Raw genomic sequence first — 14,909 nt, 5'->3', positions numbered from 1 at the left:
AAGTGCGATGTGGTGCTGAGAACAATGTGTATTCTGTTGATTTGGGGTGGAGAGTTCTGTAGATGTCAATTAAGTCTGCTTGGTGCAGAGCTGAGTTCAAGTCCTGGATATCCTTGTTAACCTTCTGTCTCATTAATCTGTCTAATGTTGACAGTGGGTTGTTAATGTCTCCCATTATTATTGTGGGGGAGTCTAAGTCTCTTTGTAGGTCTCTGAGAACTTGCTTTATGAATCTAGGTGCTCCTGTGTTGGGTGCATATATATTTAGGATTGTTAGCTCTTCTTGTTGAATTGATCCCTTTACCATTATGTAATGGCCTTCTTTGTCTCTTTTGATCTTTGTTGGTTTAAAGTCTGTTTTGTCAGAGACTAGGATTGCAACCCCTGCTTTTTTTTTTTCCCCCCCCCAATTGCCTAGTAGATCTTCTTCCATCCCTTTACCTTTTGTCTTTGATTTTGGTCACCAACAGATGGGGTTTTGGTGTAGATGTCCTTTTTGTTGATGTTGGTGCAATTCCTTTCTGTTTGTTAGTTTTCCTTCTAACAGTCAGGTCCCTCAGCTGCAGGTCTGTTGGAGTTTGCTGGAGGTCCACTCCATACCCCGTTTGCCTGGGTATCAGCAGTGGAAGTTGCAGAACAGCAAATATTGCAGAACAGCAAATATTGCTGCCTGATCCTTCCTCTGTAAGCTTCGTCCCAGAGGAGCACCTGCCTATATGAGGTGTCTATTGGGCCCTACTAGGAGGTGTCCCCCAGTTAGGCTACATAGGGTTCAGTGACCCACTTAAGGTGGCAATCTGTCCGTTCTCAGAGCTCAAATGCCATCCTGGGAGAACCACTGCTGTCACCAGAACTGTCAGACAGGGATGTTTAAGTCTGCAGAAGATGTGTTCAGCTATGTCCTGCCCACAGAGGTGGAGTTCATTGAGGCAGTAGGCCTTGCTCAGTTGTGGTGGGCTCCGCCCAGTTGGAGCTTCCCAGGCACTTTTTTTACCTACTCAAGCCTCATCAATGGTAGATGCCCCTCCCCCAGCCAGACTGCCACCTCGCAGTTTGATCTCAGTCTGCTGCGCTAGCAGTGAGCAAGGCTCTGTGGGTGTGAGACCCACTGAGCCAGGCACAGGAGAGAATCTTCTTGTCTGCCGGTTGCTAAGACCTTGAGAACAGTGCAGTATTTGGGTGAGAGTGTCCCGTTTTTCCAGGCACAGTCTGTCCTGGCTTCCCTTGGCTAGGAAAGGGAAATCCCCTGACCCCTTGTGCTTCCCCAGTGAGGCAATGCCCCACCCTGCTTTGGTTCACCCTCCATGGGTTGCACCCACTGTCCAACCAGTCCCAATGAGTTGAACCAAGTACCTCAGTTGGAAATGCAAAAATCACCTGTCTTCTGCATTGATCACACTGGGAGCTGCAGACCGGAGCTGTTCCTATTCGGCTGTCTTGGAAAACAAGTCTCAGTCAGATGGTTTTAATGTCTAATTTTTTATAACTATTCTAAATAAGAATTCACTTAACATATGCAGTAGTCTATTCTTGTGTTGCTATAAAGAAACACCCGAGGCTGAGTGATTTATAAAGAAAAGAGATTTAATTGTCTCATGGTTCGGCAGGCTTTAAGGAAGCGTAGTGCTGGCATCTGCTTCTGGTGAGGCCTCAGGAAGGTTACAATCATGTTGGAAGGCAATTGGGATCTAGCATTTCACATGGAAAGAACAGGAGCAAGAGAGAGAGGGAGGAAATGCCATGCCCTTTTTAAAATAACCAGATCTCAGGTGAACTAACAGAGTGAGAACCGACTCATCATGAAGGTGATGGTGCTGAGCCATTCATGAAAGATCTGCCCCCATGATCCAATATATCCCACTCGGCCCCACCTCCAAGATTGAGAATTACATTTCAACATGAGATTAGGAGGAGTCTAACACCCAAACCATATTCTTCTCCTTCTGGCCCCTCAAATCTCATGTCCTTCTCACATTATAAAATGCAATAATCCCTTCCAACAGTCCCCCAAAGCCTTACCTCATTCCAGCAATAATTCAATCAAAAGTCCAAAGTCACATCTGAGACTCAAGTTGAGTTCCTTTTACCTACAAGCCTATGATATCAAAACAAGTTATTTATACCCAAGATACAATGGTGGTACAGGCATTGGGTAGACATTCTATTCCAAAAGTGAGAAATCAGCCAAAAGAAAGAGGCAGTTGGCCCCATGCAAGTCTGAAATCCAGCAGGGTAGGCATTAAACTTTAAATTCCAAAATAATTTCCCTTGCCTCCAAGTCCTGTATCCTGGGCATACTGGTACAAGATGTGGGTTCCCAAAGCCTTGGGCCGCTTTGCCCTTATGGCTTTACAGAATGCAATTCGTGGCTGTTCTAATGGGCTGGAGTTAAGTTCCTGTGGCTTTTTCATGCTGAGCTTGCAAGTTGCTGGTGGCTTTACCATTCTCAGGTCTGGAGGGTAGTAGCCCTCTTCCTACAGCTCCACTAGGCAGTGTCCTGCTGGGGACTCTGTAGGGTCTGAAAACCCACATTTCCTCTCAGCACTGCCCTAGTAGAGTTTCTCTGTAGGGACTCTGTCCCTACTGCAGGCTTCTGCCTGGGCACTGAGGCTTTCCCATATATCCTCTGGAATCTAGGTGGGAGTTGCCAAGCCTCCTTTACTCTTGCATTTTCTACACCTGCAAACTTAACACTATGTGGAAGCTGCCAAGGCTTACAGTGGTTTGCACTTTCCAAAGTGGCAGCTTGAGCTGTATCTATGGCCCTGTGAGCCATGGGTGGAGCTGAAGTCACTAGGATGCAGAGAGCAGTGTCCTAAGGCTGAGCAGGGCAGCAATGCCCTGTGCCTGGCCCCTGAAATAATTTTTTCCTCCTACGTCTCTGGCCTGTAATGAGAGGGGCTGCCTCAAAGATTTCTGAAATGTCTTTAAGGCCTTCTTCCCATTGTCATGGATATTAGCACCTGGCTCTCTTAGTTATGCCAGTCTCTTTAGCAAGTGGTTGGTCCGCAGCCTGCTTGGATTATTTCTCTACCACAGAGCTAGGGTGAACATTTTCCAAATTTTTATGCTCTACTTCCCTTTTACATATAAGTTCCAACTTATATTTAAGTCATTTCTTTGTTCCTGCATCTGAAATAGGCTGTTAGAAGCAGCCATACTACATCTTGAATAATTTGCTGCTTCGAAATTTCTTCTGCCAGATACCTTAAGTCATCATTCTTAAGTTCAAATGTCTGCAATTTCCTAGAGCAGGGACACAATACAGCCAAGCTTTTTTGCTAGGGTGTCACAAGGGTGGCCTTTGCTCCAGTTCCCAATAACTTCCTCATTTCCATCTGAGACCTTGTCAGCCTTGCTCTCACTTTCCATATTTCTATCAGCATTTTGGTCACAACCATTCAAACTTTCCCTCATCTTCCTGTCTTCTTCTGACTCCTCCAAACTCTTTCAGCCTCTGTTTCTTACTCAGTTGCAAAGCCAATTTCACATTTTCAGGTATCTTTTTTTTAGCAATGCTGGTAAAATTAAAATAAAAAAAAATTAGTGTTCTTCAGTGTGATTTAAAGATGAGAAAAGGAGAGAGTTGAAGTAAGGGAAGGGGAGGAAAAGATAAGAGGATAAAAGAGGAGGAGGGGGGACAAAAGGGGACAGTGGAGGAGGTGAGAAGGGAGAGGGGGAAGAGGAAGAAGAAAGAAGTTGGATGGAACACTGGAGGAAAAGAGTCTACAAAGGACTTCCTAGAAATGTGCAAGTCATTGTGGGCAGTAAGTGATATGATCGACCCCACTGATTCTGTAGAATCTACATACTTTGGCTGGTGGAAAATTATGCAAAGGCTGGGTTTCACATCTATGTTGGTGCTGGTTGGTCAGTGATAGCATAGATGAAGATTCTTGAGGCTCAGGGGATTATGGACCACAGAAATTTTCAGTAATTCATAGAAATCTTGGCATGCCAGGTCATGCAACTTGAGCTCAAGGCAACCAAGATCTCAAGGGGCAGGATGGTTTCCAAGTAGCAGCATCCAGGTTATGTAAAAATGTGTGTGGTGTGTATGTGTGTGTGTATGTAAGAGAGAACATATATGGGGAAGAAAAAGAATTGGAGGATGGAGAGAGAAACTGGTTATGCTTATGAAAAATTCAACTAAATTTGTACCTTTAATCCTATAATAGTCACATTTCATGCAAATAAAATATAGAATCTCTTTTAGTTTCCTCCCTGTTTCTGGTTAGTAGTTGCATGTATTGCTCAATATCCCTGGCAAGTAACATGCAGTCATAGGAAACTCAATGCCATTGGGGGAAAGTCCTTTCCATTTGTGAACACTTCTGTGGTTAAGAAGTTCTTAATATTGAACTAAACTTTTCATTAAATATGTATTAAGTGTCTACTAAGTGGCAGGCACTACTTTATGTTCTGAGGATACAAAGTCCTTGCTCTCATCAGACTTATCTTCTAGGGGGTACAAATTCTAGATGAATAAAAGATAACTGTGGGCCAGGCGCGGTGGCTCAAGCCTGTAATCCCAGCACTTTGGGAGGCCGAGACAGGCAGATCACGAGGTCAGGAGATCGAGACCATCCTGGCTAACACGGTGAAACCCCGTCTCTACTAAAAAATACAAAAAACTAGCTGGGCGAGGTGGCGGGCGCCTGTAGTCCCAGCTACTCGGGAGGCTGAGGCAGGAGAATGGCGTAAACCCGGGAGGCGGAGCTTGCAGTGAGCTGAGATCCGGCCACTGCACTCCAGCCTGGGCCACAGAGCGAGACTGCCTCTCAAAAAAAACCCCAAAAAACAGAAAAGAAAAGAAAAAAAAAAGATGACTATGATGCCAGATGGTTACACTGAAACACACTTAGGTATACTATACCAGCAAATAATTAAAAGGAAAATAAATAAATCTCAGTGTAGAAATATGGACTATAGATATAAATTTATAAGCGTACAGCTTGTAATTTTCTTCAGATGATGAGTATAAATGGCGATGAGAAAAGCCCCAAGGCACTCCACTATCAATATTCGGGGCAATGTGGGGGGACTAGAAAAGCAGCCAGACAGCTGCAAATTCCAACTTCCATTTCTGTCCTCTAGAATAGAAATGCTTCTTTAGCAAAAAATCAGTTTTTACCTTTGAAGATCATCATTCCGCATTGCATAGTGGAAATTGAGCACTTCTTAACTGTGGTGGGATCAGTTAAGCACTTCTTTCTTACAACTTAAGTGTGATAAAGTGGCAGTGGGACCAAGGATCTGCTGGAGCTTGCCCAGGTAGAAGTGGTAGCAACAGCAACAACCTGCATCCACTGGCAGGGCAGAGGCTACAAGGCGGCAATGCCAGGTCAGTGCTAGCAGCAGATGAGACCAGAAACATACACCTGATTGCCGTGACAAATATTGTAATGCTGTATTAGCTGCTGGAGCTAATTTCTGTATGACTGTGTGAACATAAACAGCAACAGAAGTTGAAAGGGAATGGAACCTGCCCCGTGTTGGCTGAGTCCCACCCCAAATGAATGGTGAGATTAGTAATCATCCCAGCTGGTATAATACTGAATTGTTTGAATGCTGAAACAATTGTTTCAAAACCAACTCAAACTGTTCACTGAGAGCCACTCAGTGTGCTGTGGGGGCAGGGGGGAGGGGGAATGGAGGGAGGGAGGGGAAGAGGTAGATGGCCAGTAATGGAACTGTACATACTCCCCGTACCCTGCCCCACCCCGAGCTGGTATGACTTCAGGTAAACACAAATTATACTACGAATCACATCTCTGCAATTCCCTTCTTGAGCCTATTTGATGCCCTGATGAGATACATTTAAACCACAAATCTGAACTATTGGGATCTGCTTGAATTCTGAGACTATTATCCAATGTACTGGCTATCAAGCCAGAGATTTCTGCTACCTATAAAAAGGATGCCCAGTGTCTTCAGCCAATCTACTCTTAATCATATTCACTAAATATTAAGGAGAGATTTGATATCAGACCCTGTCCAGAGACATTGCCCAAATCTTCTACAGGGAGAAAAGAACCAGTTTAACAAATATCAAGTTGGATTGAACATCAGATGCAATGTGATACTATCATTCAACCTGTTTGTGTCTATTTTACCGCAAAAATATTGTGAGAGACTTGCCAAGTGTTTTAATGAAATCCAAACATCTGCAGCCTTACCACCAGTCTCATCAGCTTATCAAAACAGGAAGTGGGTGTGTTGGGCCCAAATTGTTTCATATGAATGCAAGTTATCACCTGGCAATCACTACTTCGCTATCTAAAAGTTCACATGGCACTCTTTGACAAATTCATACTAGGATCTTGCTTAAGATGGTTATTAAATGCCTTCAGTCTAAATTGTCTGCAGAATCTTCTTCTCCTTTTTAAAAATTAGAATATTGGCTCATTTTCAGTTCTTCCACTATTTTGTGCGATTTTCAAAAATAATTACGTCTGTGCTTAAGTAATACCTTCTGCAATGTTTTTGAAAGTCTTTGTCCAAGACAAGAAAGAATTATTTAGAACTTCCATTTGCTTTGTAATAGCCTCCTCCTTAATCCTGACCTCTGTTTCCTGCTTACTAATGTTTGCCCCATCCTACTCCACCAACCTTGCAGAGAAGTCACGCTGGTCTAGGAGAAGCACTAACCAAGTAGCTGCTGCTAGAGGAAGGGACCAGAAAAGCTGAAACTAGAACACGATAGTCTGATTTAATTGAGAACAGTGAGGGGCAATGAGTCTGAGCTAACATCCACCAGAAGGGTCGAGAGTCCAAAGCACAGCAAACAATGAGAAGATCAAAGTCAGGATTCAAAAGCAAGCCAGGACCAATCATGTATGGCACAAAGCAATTGTGTTAAAAATGATGCTACTAGCCACATGGCTGTTTGAGCACTTGAAATGGGGCTAGCACCACTGAGAAAATAGATTTTAAATTTCAGTTTAATTTTTATTTATATTTAAATTAAAATTGAACCAATGTAAGATATTTGTGCATTAATACAACTCCATTGGTTTCATAGGGCTACATTTCACTTTTACTGTTGCATCATGTAAAATGTCATTGTGACATTGTTCTGTGCACTGTGCACATGTGTGTCATGTCATATAAACACCAGTCTAGTTGGTGTCCACAAAATCATTTAAGTGATTTTTCCTATGCACCCATGTAACATTGTAACATGATTATTTGAGTGTTTTATACAGGTTGCACAAGTTAAATTGATACCTATATAAATTGTAATTGGTAATTAAATAAAAATGCTTATTATTATAACAGAATTATATTTTGTTCAATTTTAAAAGCAAGTATGGGAAAACATTTAAGTTTAAAGCTAAGACATACTAGTGATGTAGAATCAAATGGCAATGCAGAGCCTACCAGTACTACAACCAGAACAGTAAAGAAAGTAAAAGACTGGAAGAAAGTATGTCTTGAAGTTTGCAATGAATGGGAATTGCAATTTGTTGTGGCAGAGCAAAACAAAAAAGCTGTTTGCTTGTTGTGTACAAACTTTTACAAGATATTAGACAATATTAGAGATATTTTCAGACACTATATAACAAGTTTGATGTTTCCTCTCAACAGTCAAAAATAATTGAAAAGAATAGATTAAGTTAGTCACCTGAAATCTGAAATAAATCGCTAACAAAAAATATTTTTGAAGGTTTTAAATGTACTTTATTTTTTCAATACTGCCATATTTTAATGGGTTCACAGTACTCTTACCTGGCATCAATTATGGGTTGGTTTTGAAACAATTCAGTATTATACCAGCTGGGATGATTACTTTTCTTTCCATTCATTTGGAGTAAGATTCTACCAACAGGGGGGCAGGGTCCACTATCTTCCAATTTATGTTGCTGTTATGTCCACACAGTGATACAGAAATTAGCTCCACTAGCTAACACAGCATTACCATATTTGGCATAGCAATCAGGTGTGTGTTTCTGGTGGCTGTGCTTTGTTGTTATTTGCTAAATGCTTCAAACTCAAAAATGATTTAGTGTGTTTTTGGCCAAGAGAAACATCGCAAAACTGAAGCTAGAACAGCGGCAACTGTAGTTGCTGGTCTGGTGCAACTTAACTTCACATACCCTTGTTTCAATTTTTTTTTTTTCCTCCTGAGACAGAGTCTCACTCCATCACCCAGGCTTGAGTGCAGTGGGGCGATCTCCGCTCACTGCAACCTCCACCTCCTGGGTTTAAGTAATTCTGCCTCAGCCTCCTGAGTAGCTGGGATTACAGGCACGCACCACCATGCCTGACTAATTTTTGTATCTTTAGTAGAGACGGGGTTTCACCACGTTGGCCAGGATGGTCGTCATCTCCTGACCTCAGGTGATCCATCCGCCTTGGCCTCCCAAAGTGCTGGGATTACAAGCATGAGCCACTGTGCCCAACTCCCCCAGATTTTTTAAAAAAATTATGCTTAACAGGATCTGGGCTTGTAACTTTAGGCGGTGATTAAATGGCTTGGATTCTGGCATACAAAAGAAAACCATGGGGACATGGTAAAATACATTATTATTATAGTTATGGAAATTGTTAGAAAATTATTAGGAAAAGAGTAAAATGATATTTCACAAAAGTAAGATATTTTAAATTATGCTACCAAACAATTGCCCATAGCCTACAAGCCCCTTTTAAGAATATCAAGTTAATTGATTAAAATTTTGAAAAACTACAAGTGTTTTCCTTTACCTTTAGATAAGTCATGCCCAATTAATACTTTGGGTATATTTCATCTCAAAGAACTTCCAAATTTATGAAATGTTGCCAACTAGTAAACTAAAAGGTCAAACTCATGGTATAGAAATATTTGAAACTTTAATATTTAATATTGTCAAAGAAGAATTTCAGCTAGTTATGAATTTATGAAATTTTAAAACAAGAGATTGATGTCTTCCTTCCTTCCTTCCTTCCTTCCTTCCTTCCTTCCTTCCTTCCTTCCTTCCTTCCTTCTCCATCTATCATAAATACATACTGAAAACATTTGTGTTCAGTGTTCTGAATCAGGCTCATGGAAAGCATAGTGGATACAGTTATGAAAGGTGTGCAATACATATATGCAAATACTTTAGATCGGTGCCAGTTTATGGAATTGTGGAAAGAAGTAGAAGACACTGACTTGAATGATCTTGTGTTGTTTTCCAATGTTTGTCCAAGACCCGAGCAGGCAGACACACAGGTGGCTGGACGTCAAGAGGAAAGCACTGGCATAGGAGCACACCAGCAGGCTGGCAGGCCATTGACTGCTGAACCACACAAAGTTCGTCTGGGACAGTCAGAGGAGAGCCCAAGTCCACCGAGCTGCCTGACTCCAGGGGAAAACCATTTCTCTTCTGGCTCCTGGCTCCCCTATCTGCTGAGAACTACTTCCACTCAATAAACGCTTGCACTCATTCTCCAACCCCATGTGTGATCCTGTTCTTCTAGAACAGCAAAGAAAGAACCCTGAGATACAGAAAGCTGTCTTTGCGATAAGGCAAGGGTCTAATTGAGCTAACATAAGCCACCTACGGATGGCTAAACTAAAAGAGCACCCTGTAACACATGCCCACTAGGTCTTCAGCTATAAACTTTCACCCCTAGACACTGCCGTCGGGTCAGGGCCCCATAGCCTGCCCGTCTGCATCCTCCCCCTAGAGGTTTGAGCAGCGGGGCACTGAAGAAGTGAGCCATTGTCCCTGTTTCAAGCCCTGCGAGGGGACAAGGGAACTTTTCCACTTTTTTTCTTTTTTGAGACAGAATCTTGCTCTGTCACCCAGGATGGAGTGCAGTGGGGCGATCTTGGCTCACTGCAACCTCCACTTCCCAGGTTCAAACGATTCTTCTGCCTCAGCCCACGGAGTAGCTGGGACTACAGGTGCGCGCAACCACGTCTGGCTAATTTCTGTATTTTTAGTAGAGATGGGGTTTCACCATATTGGCCAGGCTGGTCTCGAATTCCTAACCTCGTGATCCACCCGCTTTGGCCTCCCAAAGTGCTGGGATTACAGGCATGAACCTCCACACCTGGCCCTTTTTACATTTCAATAGTCCCAAATATAAAAGTGAGTATCACAAAGCTTCTAAAAGAAAGTCTTCATAATCTTGGGATAGGCCAAGGTTTCTTAAACAGGATATAAAACACACCAAATATAAAAATATTGTAAGTTGGACTTCACAGAATTAAAATATTCTACTTATCAAAAGAAAGTATTAATAAAGGGTAGAGACAAGCCACAAATGGGGAGAAACTGTTCACAATGCACATGTCAATGACAGGACTCAACCCAGGGAAGATAAGGAATTCCCTTAAGTCAATCAATTCAATTTAAAAATTGGAGGAAGATTTGAACAGGTACCTCACAAAAGATGATATCTAAAGTGTTGAGAAGCACATGAAAATATAGTCAGCATCATTAATTAACAGGGATAGAAAAACTAAAAGCATAATTGGATGCCACCACATACCCAAAAGAAGAGCTAAACTTAAAAAGGCTCACAATACTAAGTCTTGGGAAAGATGTGTAGCAACTAGAACTCTTATACACTGCTGGTGGGAGTGTAAAATGGTGCAAAGACTTTGTAAAACTTTCGGCCATTTCTAATAAAAATAAAACATACACCTACCCAATGGCAATTCCATATCCAGGTATTTAGCCAACAGGAAGAATTCATAGGTTCACCAAAAGAAAACCTAACATGGGCCAGGCACAATGGCTCGCACCCGTAATCCCAGCACTTTGGGAGGCTGAGGTTGGCAGATCCCTTGAGCTTGAGCTCAGAAGTTTGAGGCCAGCCTGGACAACATAGTGAGACCTCATCTATATTATTAAAGAAAAACAAACAAACAAAAAATCTAAAATGTTTCTAGGTTCTGGGCTGGGCACAGTGGCTTATGCCTGTAATCCTAGCACTTTGGGAGGCCAAGGCGGGTGGGTTACCTGAGCTCAGGACTTTAAGACCAGCCTGGGCAACATGGTGAAACACCATCTCTACTAAAAGTACAAAAAATTAGCTGGGTGTGGTGGCAAGTGTCTGTAGTCCCAGCTACACAGGAGGCTGAGGCATGAGAATCACTTGAACCTGGGAGGTGGAGGTTGCAGTGAGCTGAGATGGCAACACTGCACTCCATCCTGCGCAAAAAAGTGAGACTCTGTCTCAAAAAAAAAAAAAAAAAAGTTTATAGGTTCTTTTCACAAGGGATTGAGTCAGGTAACAACACAAATGTACCTTAGCAGGAAAATGGAAAAATAAACTATAGTAGGCCAGGCGCAGTGGCTCACACCTGTAATCCCTGCACTTTGGGAGGCCAAGGCCGGTGGATCACCTGGGGTCATGACTTCGAGACTAGCTTGGCCAACATGATGAAACCACGTTTCTATTAAAAATACAAAAAATTAGCTGGGCGTGGTGGTGCACACCTGTAATCCCAGCTACTCAAGAGGCTGAGGCAGGAGAATCGCTTGAACCCGGGAGGCAGAGGTTGCAGTGAGCTGAGATCGTGCCACTGCACCCCAACCTGGGCAACAAGAGCAAAATTCCATCTCAAAAAAAAAAAAAAAAAGAAACTATGATATATTTATACAGTGGAATACTACTATGCAATAAAAAGAATGAATCACTGATATACATTACAATATTGATGAAACTAAGAAACATGTTGAGTAAACGAAGCCAGTATGAGTACACATCATATGATTTCATTTGTATGAAGTTCAAGGACAGACAAATGAGATCTAGGGTGATAAATCATAATAGTGATTGTGGGAGAGGGAGGGGTGGTGGGGGCATTATAGCTTGGTACTGACTGGAAAAGGGCATGAAAGTATTTTCTGAGGTAATGGAAGGTGTTCTTGATCTTGATCTGGTTGATGGTTATTAACTGAGTACATTCATTTGTCAAAATCATAAAGCTACACACTTTTAATATCTGTGTACTTTACATGATATCAATTATATTTTATTAGAGTACTATCAGTATAAAATAAAGTAAGCCACCATTTGTGAGGGGTAAACTGCATCATCTTGACTACAGCTTTACATTAGAGGAGGTTTCTTTGTAAATTTGGTCTTTAGCACTCATTCAAGGCTGGTCTAATTGTATTTTATTTGCAAGATGTTATAAAGTTATCAACAGACCAGGAAATTCTCAACATTTACAAGGACTCTCAGATTTACTTTGGAATCAGAACAGCATGTTCCCTGTTAGATTTCACTTTCACTTTCAGTTCTAGATTCCTGGGTTTCTTTATACATAAAATCTAAAACTTACAGTGAAAAGCATTAGGCTACAACTAAAGTTGTTACAACATTATGTGAAATTCCCTTCAGAGAAGAAATATTTTTAATAATAATTCCCCTCAAGGGAAACATACTTTTAAATTGATTATTTAATAATAGGATACTGAAAGCACATCACTCTCAGGGTTTGTCAGAGTTCCAAGCCAGGAATGGGGTGAAAAACTCTGTCATTCACACCTTGCTCATACACTGACAGTAGGAAAAAAACTAGAAAACTGAGAGGCCAAGTGTGGTGGCTCATGTCTGTAATCCCAGCACTTTGGGAGGTCAACGCAGATAGATCACTTGAGCCCAGGAGTTTAAGACCAGCTGGAGCAACACGGCAAGGCTCTGTCTCTATAAAATATACAAAAATCAGCCAAGCATGGTAGCCCATGACTGTAGTCACAGCTATTCAGGAGGCTGAGGTGAGAGGATGGATTGAGCCCAGCAGGTTGAGGTTATAGTGAGCTGAGATTGTGCCACTGCATTTCAGCCTGGGTGACAGAACAAGGCTCTGTCTCAAAAAAAATAAAAATAAAAAAACTAAACAAAAAACAAAACCACAAACAAACAAACAAACCTAGAAAACTGAAGATAGTAATGGCTATCCAGTATGTGTCTAACTTGTCGCTTTCCTCAAAGGTTTCCTTGTGTATTTCTGTCGTGAAAAGAGTATTTGGAGCTTGGAATTCACTGGCTTAGAAGAAAATAAAAGAGTATTTGGAGAGAAAATATATTTAGGCTGTGCTTGCTTTGGCAGCACATATACTAAAATTGGAACCACACTGAGAAGATTAGCATGGCCCCTGCGCAAGGATAACAGCTAGATGCTGAAAGGAAAAGAGGAGCTTTTGTTATAAAGTATGTGAGATATACAAAGAGTTAGAAAGAAAATGCAAGGTATGTTACACCATTAAAGATACGGATGCAGGTTTAGAATAGAGAAAGCCTAAGTGGATAGTTTGGATAGATTGGCTCCATTTTTGTTAGTCAGTAAACAAAGGTTTACTGAGCACCTTTGAGCAGACACTCTACTAGTACTAGAATAACGCAGTGAACAAATACGTACAGTGCTTGCCCAGACACATTTATCTAGAGAAACTATTTTTTTTTAATTGTGCAAAATGTTGCAAAGGAGACATGTTAATTTGCTTCCAACCTAGTAGGCCTGACCCTAGCTCTCATGATCAGTTTGAAAAACGTGGGACTCAGTCAATTCAAGGATTTCTTAAGCCATGGTCTTTATTTGTTTTTATTTATTTACTTTTTTGGCAATGGAGTCTTGCTCTGTCTCCCAGGCTGGAATGCAGCAGCGAGATCTCAGCTCACTGTAATCTCTGCTTCCCGGGTTCAAGCAATTCTCCTACCTCAGCCTCTCAAGTAGCTGGGATTATAGGCACCCGCCACCATGCCCCGCTAATCTTTGTACTTTTAGTAGAGACGAGTTTTCGCCATGTTGACCAGGCTGGTCTTGAACTCCTGACCTCCGGTGATCCACACACCTTGGCCTCCTACAGTGCTGGGATTACAGGTGTGAGCCAATGTGCCTGGCCAGCCACAGTCTTTAAATTGGGGTAAGTGTGCCCCTGGGTTTTTACAAAGACTTACCAACAGGGAGGTGGGAGCTCAAATAGTTTTAAGGAATTAATAGCCTGACTCTCAACTTTCATATGTAGTTTCTCCTAAAACTGATCTGCTTGAAAACAAGAACTGTGAAGGTTGCCACGGTTGTTTTGTCTTCTCATCTCCCTTTTCACAATGGTTCTCTGTCTCCCCTTAAAAGACAGGCTTACCTCTCACCTACCATGAGTTTTAAAATGGTATATTTCTCCGGGTGTCGAAGCCTCCTGGATGATTTGAAATAATTGATCGGCATGAGTGTTGAGAAAATGAACGACTCTAATATCTGGGTATAGGGTTGCCAGGTAAAATACAGAACACCAAATTGAATCTAAATTTCAGATAACTAATGAATAATTTATTAGTATAGATAGGTACCAAATATTGCACAATACATTCATATACTAGAAATGCATTCATTATTTATATTAAATCAAAATTTAACTAGGTGTTCTCTGTTTTAATTTGCTAACTCTGTCAACCCTACCTGGGTACCAAAAGTTCAGTGGTTTCTAAACCACCAATTTCAACAAAATTGAGTTGTCTACTGATAAGTAATTACATATTTCGATTAGAGATCACTAAATGACATTTGAAATATAAAACATATTTTTTAAATTGTGAAAAAATTGCCATAATAATGTTTCTTCTGGACCTATCTACTTATCTACTTCTTTCTGTGAAATAGGGTTTACAACGTTTATAATCTGTAGAAATGAAAAAAAGGAACAGAATCTATGCTGAACCCTAACATATTATAGCTATAGGTAATATTCATGACTGCACACTTGAAAAACTTGCTTAAAATACAAGCTGCAACCCCCTTAAATTGTATTTGTAATAGTTATTAACATTTACAATATTTTTATGTTGTCTTGACCAATTATGTTTTAAAAGTAATGAAAACAATATCAATGATAATGTAATCAAAGAGGATTTGTCTTTTTTTTTTTTCTGAGATGAAGTCTCACTCTGTCCCAGGCTGGAGTGCAGTGGCACTATCTTGACTCACT

The sequence above is a fragment of the Rhinopithecus bieti genome, unplaced genomic scaffold (assembly GCF_001698545.2).
Source record: "Rhinopithecus bieti isolate Rb0 unplaced genomic scaffold, ASM169854v2 scaffold_33302, whole genome shotgun sequence".
NCBI classification, from domain to species: Eukaryota; Metazoa; Chordata; class Mammalia; order Primates; family Cercopithecidae; genus Rhinopithecus; species Rhinopithecus bieti.
This window is presented reverse-complemented; position numbering follows the sequence as displayed.